Source organism: Eretmochelys imbricata, chromosome 15 (assembly GCF_965152235.1).
Source record: "Eretmochelys imbricata isolate rEreImb1 chromosome 15, rEreImb1.hap1, whole genome shotgun sequence".
In the NCBI taxonomy this organism is placed as follows: domain Eukaryota; kingdom Metazoa; phylum Chordata; order Testudines; family Cheloniidae; genus Eretmochelys; species Eretmochelys imbricata.
In genome coordinates, this window is record NC_135586.1 from 13,816,689 (window position 1) to 13,826,653 (window position 9,965).

General features: G+C 50.7%; 1 pseudogene; it reads left to right on the forward strand.

Moving 5' to 3' along the window:
- The first annotated feature begins 8,243 nt into the window (after positions 1–8,243).
- On the forward strand, positions 8,244–8,806 carry LOC144275812 (immunoglobulin lambda variable 5-37 pseudogene; annotated as a pseudogene).
- The last annotated feature ends 1,159 nt before the right edge of the window (positions 8,807–9,965 follow it).

The window sequence follows — 9,965 nt, forward strand, 5'->3', positions numbered from 1 at the left end:
TTATTCCCTTTCTCCCCATCATTCCTGATTTTATTGATCTCTATCGTACCACTCCTTAGTCATCTTCTTTTGTAAGCTGAACAGTCCCAGTCTCCTTGCGGAAGCTGTTCCATACCCCTAAGCATTTTTTGTTGCCTTTCTCTGCACCTTGTCCAACTCTAATGTAGGATTTTTCTAGATGGAGTGAAGTAGTTATACCGACATAAATTGGAACTGTAGACCAAGCCTAAATCCAGCATGATCCATCTCACCAGCAAACCTACCAGCAGTGAAGGGCTCAATATCCTTAAAGTACCGACAGCAAGAGACTGAGAGACAATAAATGCAGCCATGGGCTCTTTTAAAATTCTGGAAATAGCTAAAGATCCAAGGCAGCGGGGATGAGAGGAGAGGAGTCTTGGCCTTGTCTGTGTTTGGGGTGGGCAGGGGCAGCCCCAATCCAGATCCAGCCATGAGGAATTCTGTGTAAATCCACTATATTCATGGTATGATTGGGAAGCACAAACCCTTTGGACCTATGGAGACCGTCATTTCCTTATGACAGTTTTAACCCCCATCTTCAAAGTCAGAGGAGGTTTCAACGTAAGCACTTCGCTGGACAGTGCTGCTCTCCCCTCATCCCTTCAATGTGAGCCCCAAGGCCTTTTCCTCCCGAACGCGGAAGGGAAGATGCTGGAGCAGAAAGCGGAATCCAGGACAGTGATTTGTATCCTGGCCTCCCTAGAGGTGTCTGTAGAGCACAATTCACCAAGAAAGCTCACTGCTGGGGAGAGCTGGCTGAGCAGAGGGGGATTTGTCTGGGGTAACAAACGTGTAGGGGGAGGAGAGAACTGGGGCTGGAAGGGACAGAGGCTCGAGTGGGAAGCTGAGAGAGTTCGGGGATGTTGTCCTTTATGTTTCCTTCATACTGCACCTTCCACTTGGATCAGCCGCTTTCCCATTTGTGTTCACCAAGCAGCTTCCTTCTCCTCCATACGGCTGCCACCCACAGGCTCAGTGAAAAATTCCAGCCGTAAAACCCACCCGGCCCTGTGTGTTTGTCCTGTTTCACCTTTGCTCTCTTGCACTGCCTCAAGCCTCCAGGCTGCAGCCCGTTTGGGGCAGGGCTGTGTTCTTTGTTTGATCGATATCGCGATTCTCTGACGTCGGGTACACAAGCAGCACTATGTGAACAAAACTAATAATCCTTTAGTATGTATAGAATTATGTTTCCTGCCTGCCCTTTCTTTGCCCACGCCCTGTGGCTTTCTGCTGAAACAAAACATGAAAAGGGCCACTTTTCCCTGTGAGGCCTTTGTTTGTGCACGTGCAAAGTATCACACGCCATCATTTGGACACATATTTCTGAACACTGTCACTTACACACACAAGTGATCGGATTTCCTCATGTATGTCCAAATATTATGAAAACTGGGTTTGCAAGGATCATGCACAAAACTAGTGAGTACACACAGAAACTGGACTGAGTCCACTTTAATCTGGCCATTAAGAAAACAAAATCAGAAGAAGTTCTGTGAAGCACGTTATCGAATTTGTATCCAATACTAAGCGCAAGGCAGCAGGAACTAAGTCAGTTACATCTCAACAGCTGGACTCTCCTTGGGGAACCTCTGTGGTATGAGGAATGTAAACTTGCGCATGCGGATCAATGCACAAATGGACCAGGTGCACAGACAGGAAAGTGCAGTGAAGAAGAGAAAGACAATACTGCTTCCGATCACTAGATGGGGCGATGGTATTAGTCTGGTGGCCAAGACCTCAAAAACGAGTGATGAAGGAGAAGTGATGAAATTCTCTGTCAGAGCTGGAGGCTGGACTTGGGCTCAACATGGGCTTTGTCGGGTTGTTTGGGGTTCTTTAGTGCACCCTAGGGTTGGGTTTTGGAAGACAAATCCATAGTTTTTCCCTTTCTCCCATGCAAATCCTCTTCCTTCCGGGATAAAGAAGGGCCTGCAGCAGAGTGATTACTGGGCAGGAGTACGTCAAGTGTGCTAAATGCTGATGACCAGATGTCTCTGAGCAGTCGGCCAGGTCAGAGAGCACCACAGCTCATTTGCATTCTGGCTTACCCCAGCCTGGCCCCCAGGGCTCATTTGCATGTGGCCTGCCCCTTAGGGCTCCCAAAGCTGCTATGGGATTTCGTAAAGGCAGGAACCAGTTGAACCCAAAGGACAGAGTTGGCTCCTTCTCTCCCTCTGTCCATCTCCTCCCTGCACCATGGCCCTGTGCGCTCTGCCTCTCTGTCTCCTGGGGCTGTTCCTGGCAGGTAATTCCCGACCAGGATGACTTTTGGGGAGCTGGTAAATGAGCTAATTAGGGGTTTAGCACAAGCCGTGCAGCACTAACAGATCTGAGTTTTGTCTCTGGCAGGTTCTTGTGCCCAGCACGTGGTGACGCAGCCGCCCTCAGTGTCAGCGTCTCCGGGGCAGACAGTGAAAGTCTCGTGCAGTGTCAGTGGAGGATACAGCATCAGTAGCTATGGAGTGAGGTGGTACCAACAGACCCCTGGGAATCCTCCCAGATACCTGCTCTATTATGCCAGTGATTCTAGCACAGGCAGGGGCTCTGGGGTCCCGGACCGGTTCTCTGGCTCTGCCTCCGGCAGTGTTGGCTACTTAACCATCTCTGGGCTCCAAGGCGAGGATGACGCTGATTATTACTGTGTGACTTGGGACAGCAGCGCTAAGATGCTCACAGTGGTGTAATCAGAGAGGGAACCGAGACAAAAACCTTTCACATTTCACTGGCCAACCCCGAGCGAGACGCTGAGGAAGAGCGCTGAGGCTAGAGGGGCAGAGCTGTGCCCAGAGAGAGGCTTCCTTGGCCGTGTTGTACCCGGCCTTTGTTTAAGGGATTGTTTTTCCCTCACACTAGAGCCCCCTCCTCCTAGACTGATCTCCTGGCACTGCATGGGGAGCGGGGGCTGCCTGCAGATTGGGAGCTCTGGGATCCTCTGCACAGAGGGGCTGTTCTAGCGTCCAGGACAGGCTGAGGACTGTCATGTTCTCTACAACCTCCCCATCTCCTACTACACGGGCCGCATGTTCACACCTCCACCCCCTGCACTTCTAGAAGTGACCCAGGTGTGTCTGAATCCAATACGTGCCACAGGAGAGCTGTGAAATCACGTGTGTCCATGGAGGTCTGGTGCCAGTCAGCCCATCACTGACAGGAAGGGTTTGGTAGCAGGGTTGCCAGGCGTCTGGTCAGCGGTGCAGTGGGGGCCTGGGGCTAAGGCAGGCTCCCTGCCTGCCCTAGCTCTGTGCAGCTCCTGGAAGCAGCTACCAGTTCCTGGCAGCCCCTAAGTGCATGGGTGGCCAGGGAGGCTCTTTGTGCTGCTCCAACCCCTAGTGCCGGCTCCGCAGCTCCTGTTGCCCGGGAATCATGACCATTGGGAGCTGCGGGGGCAGTATGAGGAGCATCCCTCGCTACCCATGCACCTAGGGGCTGCACTGCAGGGATCTGTTGGCTGCTTCCTGGGAGCCACGGTAATCTTGGAATCCTTACTAACCTGAGGGCCCAGATCTGAGATGGCTGCTACTCTGTGTTCCTGTCTCCACCAGAAACTAAATCCAGCGTAATCCATCTCATCCAAAGAATCTGTCAGCAGCGAAGGGCCCAATATCCCTAAAGTACGGACAGCAGGAGACGCTGAGAGAAAAACTCCAACCCAGGACTCTTTTAAAAATCTGAAAATATCTAAAAAATCCAAGGGAGTGGAGACAACGGGAGAGGATTTTTGGCCATATCTGCGTGTGATGAGGGGGGCGGGGGTGGTGTCAGCCTGAGTTCAGATCCATCCCCGTAGAATTCTGTCTAAATCCATTATATTAATGGTATCGTGGGGCAGCAGAGACCCCAGGCGCCACTGGACCTGCATTTGTTTACATTTATTTGAACCTCTACCTCCAAAGCCAAAGTGGAGGTTTCCACGTGAGCACTTTGCTGGGCAGCTTCATTCACCCCTCATCTCTTTAATGTGAGCCCCAAAGCCTTTTCCTCTGGGCAGGAGGAGGAACCAAGACAGGTAGATGATCTGGAACTCAGTGATTTGTATCCTGGCCTCCCTAGAGGTGGCTGCAGAGCACAATACACCGTCTCCCTGCTTCCCTAGCCCAGCCATGGCAAAACAGGCCACCAGCCCGACAGTGATACACAGAGCAAGTGCAGCGTGGGGCCCAGGGCATGGGGCGGTATGTAGCTCCCTAAATGGAGATAGAGTCCAAAGCCATTGGAGCTGCGATCTACGCAGACGAGAACGATAAATCCTCAGCGGGGTGCTCCCCGCCCCTGTTCCTCTTGAAATCACCATCCACCGTCTCCAGAACATGCTCTACACAGTCCAGTGCTGAGCACGTTCCCCAGGTCATGGCTTTTCCCGCTACCCCCCCGCCCCCAATCCCGCTGACATGATTGAGTAGCCTGAGACATGTTTGGGGTGAGGGAAAAGTCGCATACGAAATCACGGCCTTGTAAATTGCTCTGCACAGGGAAGAGTGTGAGCTGAACCTTGGAGATTGTATTATAGACAAACCAAAGACACCACTCCATAACTTGTCTTGTGCTCTGAAATGAGCTGAAAATGGGGCATAAAATCCTTTTTTCCCTCTAAAATTAGGTGGGCAGTCAGTGTGAATTGGACACAGTGTTGTGGCTGGGTCTGCAAAGTGACATCCCAATGCGTATTGGGAGGGGAAATTGTGGGTAAGGACTGTGGGGCCAACCCCTGTTCTGATGGAAAATACCATGGGATCTTTCATATCTGTGCAGAGCACAGGAGAGTTCAGTTCTCAAGATCTCATTCCATAGAACGGACCAAAAACGGAACCGGAAACCGGAGAAGTTACTTCACAGGTTTCTGGAATTGTCCACCGTGGCTACTGATCCATCTAGATGACCTCTTTAGGCTTAACGGGATATGTAAGAGACTGGTCCCTGCTGTCAGAAGGGACTCAGGAAGGCCTGTCTGGAAAGACTCCCGGTGCCCAGACAAGCCAGCTGGGTGAGGACAGCATGTCGAGGGAATGGACATGAAGATCAGACGTGTCTACCATTGAGCCACCCTCAGAATGGAGCCTGATCTCTCAGCAGATCCCCACCCTGCGAAGTGCCCCGTGTGCTCTTGCTGCTGTCTGTGAGGTTTCACTCGGGATGAGACACCTGCAGCCCAAACCCCAGCTGGGAGCTTCCCTGTGGCTAGAAGGCTGGGCCTGTTCCCTTAGTCAGCAATAGAGACCTCTGAAAAGTGATGTTCGTACAAGTGATTCCCCCCACTATGGGCGGTGGGTGAACCCCCCATTCTGGGAGGCTAGCCCCCTGACCCCATGAGGGTCTGCCCCTACCCACCCCCACACGAGGGACTGGCCTCCCTCACCCACCGGAGTCAGAGTAGCTTCAAAACCCCCACGGCCCCCTGAGCCCACCCGAGCCACTGGCCGGCCCAAGCCCCGAGCTCTGGGAGCTGAGCCCCCGCCAGCTTCAGGGGAGAGAGAGTGAGGGCAAGGTCTTGGGGAGGGGAGGAGCGTGGGCAGGGCCACAGCCTGGGTTTGGGGAGACTTAGCGTCCCCTGGCCTATTCTACCCACCACCCCTGCCCTGCCCTGTCTCTCAGTGGCCCTGTTCTATTGTGTCCCGTCAGGCTCTGAGAGCTAACGATTTTTCTTCGCCTCTTCAGGGGGAGACTGAGGAGCCCCCCTCACTAAAGAGGAGGCAGACTAGGTGGAGGAAGTGGCCCCTTTCACCACTACAGCTGGGGCGCCATTTCAGATTTTCTAGGGGGAGGGGGCAACTTTAACCATGATTTCAAAGGCTACTTCGGCACCTGAAAACTCTAGGGTTTTTTTGCAGATAATAACTTAGATACAGTGCTCCTGACAAATAATGGTTTCTAATTCCTGTATAAAGAAAGAAAATTAAACAAATATTAGACCCACTCAGCTCATATTGTGACATCTTGTGTCAATTCACTTAAGGGACACTGGTTAGGTTTAAAAATGTAATGTATATTCATACTTTGTTACTAACTCTTGAATACAACAATTGAAACACTTGTAGAAAAACCTAGATTACTTTCCAGCACTTTTTTGCAGTTCATCAAGCTTCAAAGAGATCATTTAACTTTGGAAACATCTTATTAGGGCAAGGCCCCCCCCGCCACCAGGAGTTTATACTGCACCTGCCTGGAGCTCTTGGGGTCTTACCCCACTTCAAATAATAGACAAGAAAATGACCTTAAACAGGAGTGAAACTGACCCTTTCAGGTCACTTTCAGAGTATTGCCAACCCCAAATATTCAAAGATCATGAGTCAGGCTCACCAAAATGATGAGATTGGCTTGAAAATAATGAGATTATGTAAAAATAATAGATGTGGTGTTTTTTTAAAATTTACATTCTGTTTTTTGAGCCTTTGGTGTGCACTGGGGGTCACATTTTGAAGCTTTCTCCACAGACAAGGGCTAGAAACTTCATTTTTCTTTAAGAGCGAAGGCTGAAATCATCACATACCACTTGACTCCAGGAACTGGGGCACACCGATCATGCCCAGTGAATAATACAAATCATGACAGTAATTGTCGAATTTATGGACTTGTGGATGCAATTTCTGTTCTTTATTCTGAAATTGGTCTGAGTACAGATGAAACCCTATGAATTTGATGTATAATCACATCTGATACTCATATGACACTTTCTCATTTCTTCCTTTTCTCAAACTCATGACAAAACAAAAAGGTCTTCAGTTAAAATCTAAAATTGCACAGGAGGCATTGCTGTACAACCCAGCCTGGGGCAGAACCTGACACCCATTAGCGGTTAAATGCTCTCCTCTCATCCGATTCTCATTCTCTTTCTTTCTTCATCCTTCCTGATCTCTGTGCTGCTTTTCATACTGTCAGCCATGATATCCTTCCCAGTTGCCTGGGACCGATTGCTGGAGTCTCAGAGAAGTGGCCACATTGGTTTTGCTTCCACCCATCCGAGTCCTCTATTTTGCAGCGTGCAGCAGAGAGAAAGGCTGGTCCAGTGGATAGGGAGCAGCCCTGAGAGACCTGGGTTCTATTCCCCCTCCCCCTGGACTTCCTGTATGGCCTCAGGTCAGTGCCTTAGGCACAGAGTTTGAAAGGATTTTTGGCACCGAAAGATGCAGCTGGGCATCGAGTGGGGTTTACAAAGCACCGAACCTTCTAGGTGCTTTTGCCAATCCCACTTGGTGCCTAAATACCTTTGAAAATCTGGCTGTTAGTCTCTGTGTGCCTCAGTGCCCCATCTGTACAATGGGGATAAAAGCCCTGCTGCACCACACTGAGGGGCTGTGATGTGAGGTGCTCAGATACTATGGTGAAGGGGCCACATAAGTACCACAGGGAGAGTGGGAACTTCTCTAGAGCACTGCTAGCCCTTCCCTGAGCACTGGTTCCTTCTCTTCAGTTATGCCCCTCACATCTTCCTCTTTTCTGAATGTAACCTTGGCTCAGAGGGCTTGACTGTATTTCTTCGGAATCCCCTGCTTCTGTCTTCAACACCCCCCTCCGCCACCCCCCGACCTGCTGAGGGATTCCTGTTTTACAAGTTCACCTGAGGCAGGGGTTCTCAAACTGGGGGTCATGACCTCTCAGAGGGTCACAAGGTTATTACCTGGGAGGTTGCGAGCTGTCAGCCTTCACCCCAAACCCTGCTTTGACTCCAGCACTTATAAAAGTGTTAAATATAAAAAAATGTGGTTTTAAATTACGGGGGTGGGGGTGGGGGTGGAAGGTCGCATTCATAGGCTTGCTGTGTGAAAGGGGTCACAAAAGTTTGAGAATCACTGATCTAAGGACTTCCAGATCCTTAATTTAATTACCAGCCTTTTCTGATCTAAATCATCCTGCCTCTGTTTGTAAACAAAACACTGACTCCCTGCCCCAGGGACACAAGCTGGGAGAAGCACCTCTCTGCAGAACTCACATTTCACACTCTGCAGTTAAGAGCTCCCCCTGGGAGTACACCTCCTGTATGAAACTGTGGGTGTGTGTGTTGGCAGCCCCCCCTGCACAACCTAACTGGTGCCCTTACACTACAGAATTATCCCACCCAATAACTCTGCCTTTCTCTAGTGAGCTGTGCTGTCTTTCGTCGCCAGTGATCAGGGAGCGGCTTTGCATGAAGGGGCCGTTCTCCAGCGCTTGGGGTTTAAGAGAGAATTGCAGGGTTCCAGCCAGAGACCCGTTTGCCTCAGGAAGCCGAGCTCTTCTGGATTCCCACCATGGCCTGGGCCCCTCTGCTCCTCACGCTGCTCACTTATTGCTCGGGTAGGGAAGAAAGATGCCCCTGATCCTCTGCTCTGAGATGCTGGCCGCGGCTCAGCCCCTCTCACCAGTTTCACACAGGCAGAGCCACATCTCATTTCTTTTCTATCTCGTTCCAGGTTCCAGCTCGCAGCCTGTGCTGACTCAGACGCCCTCGGTGTCCGTGTCCCCCGGAGAGAATGTGAGACTGGCCTGCACCATGCCCTCAGGGTACAGCATCGGCAGCTACAGGGTGGGATGGTACCAGCAGAAGTCGGACAGTGCCCCACGGTTTGTGTACCACTATTACACGAGCAGTGACCAGGGCAGGGGCACAGGGATCCCAGCGCGATTCACCGTCTCCCCTGACTCCTCCAGCAACCGCTGGAATTTAGTCATCGCTGGGGTCCAGGCAGAGGATGATGCTGATTATTACTGTGCTGTATGGGATGATAGAAGTAACACTCATCACAGCGACACAGGGAGACAGAGAACTGAGACCAAAACTCTCCACCCAGCCTGTCTGCCTGTGCCCACGTGAGGGCCAGACCATGAGCTCCCTAGAGACACCATCACAGACAACAGAGAGAGAGACAAGCTGACAAACACAGAGAGACGCCTTTGATCATTCCTTGGGGAGTCACTGTCCCTTGCACCCAGGCACTGTGTGCCAGCCCTGCCCTGGGGCCTGCTTCACGTTGATCTCCACATCACCCCCCTTCTCTTGCAAACCCTGCTGAGTGAGGGGCAGGTAGATGGTGACCCAGGTTGGTCTGAAGTGCTGGGGCTGTGTGAGCTGTAACTCAGGTCTTCACAGAAAGCGTATCTGAGAATGCAGTCAGTGAGTGGGGGAAGGGAATCTTTCACATGTGGCTACAATCTAGTGCACTGGCAGGTGCTATGAAATGATAGCTAACTCATTGGAAATCACCACAAGGACCCACGAGCCATGGAGAAGCCAATTTAAAAATGCCCCTACACCTCAGCAATCTCCTCCCATAGTCTCCCAGAAACCTGGTGCCCTGTCTAAACAGCTCTCCCCGCATTCCCAGTGTTCTGTGTTACGGAACTTGTTATAACTATAATCCAAGCTTCGGCAAGTACGCAAAGGATGTTTTAATACTATTATTAATGAATGTCTTGTTATTTTAAATAAGAACATAAGGTCATTGAGCCCAGTATCCTGTCTTCTGACAGTGGCAGGTCCCAGACGCTTAACAGGAAGTGAACAGAACAGGACAAATATCAAGTGATCTCTCCCCTGTCGCCCAGTTTCAGCTTCTGGCAGTCAGAGGTTTAGGAACACCCAGAGCATGGGATGGCATCCCTGACTGTCTTAGCTAATAGGCATTGATGGACCTAGCCTCCAGGAACTGATCTAATTTCTTGTTTGAACCCAATTATCCTTTTGGCCTTCACAATATCCCCTGGCAATGAGTTCCACAGGTTGACTGTGCGTTGTATGAAGAAGTACTTCCTTGTGTTTGTCTTAAACCTGCTGCTTATTAATTTCATTGGGTGACTCCTGGTTGTTGTGTTATGTGAAGGGGTAAATAACATTTCCTTATTCCCTTTCTCCCCATCATTCCTGATTTTATTGATCTCTATCATACCACCCCTTAGTCATCTTCTTTTGTAAGCTGAACAGTCCCAGTCTCCTTGCGGAAGCTGTTCCATAACCCTAAGCATTTTTTGTTGCC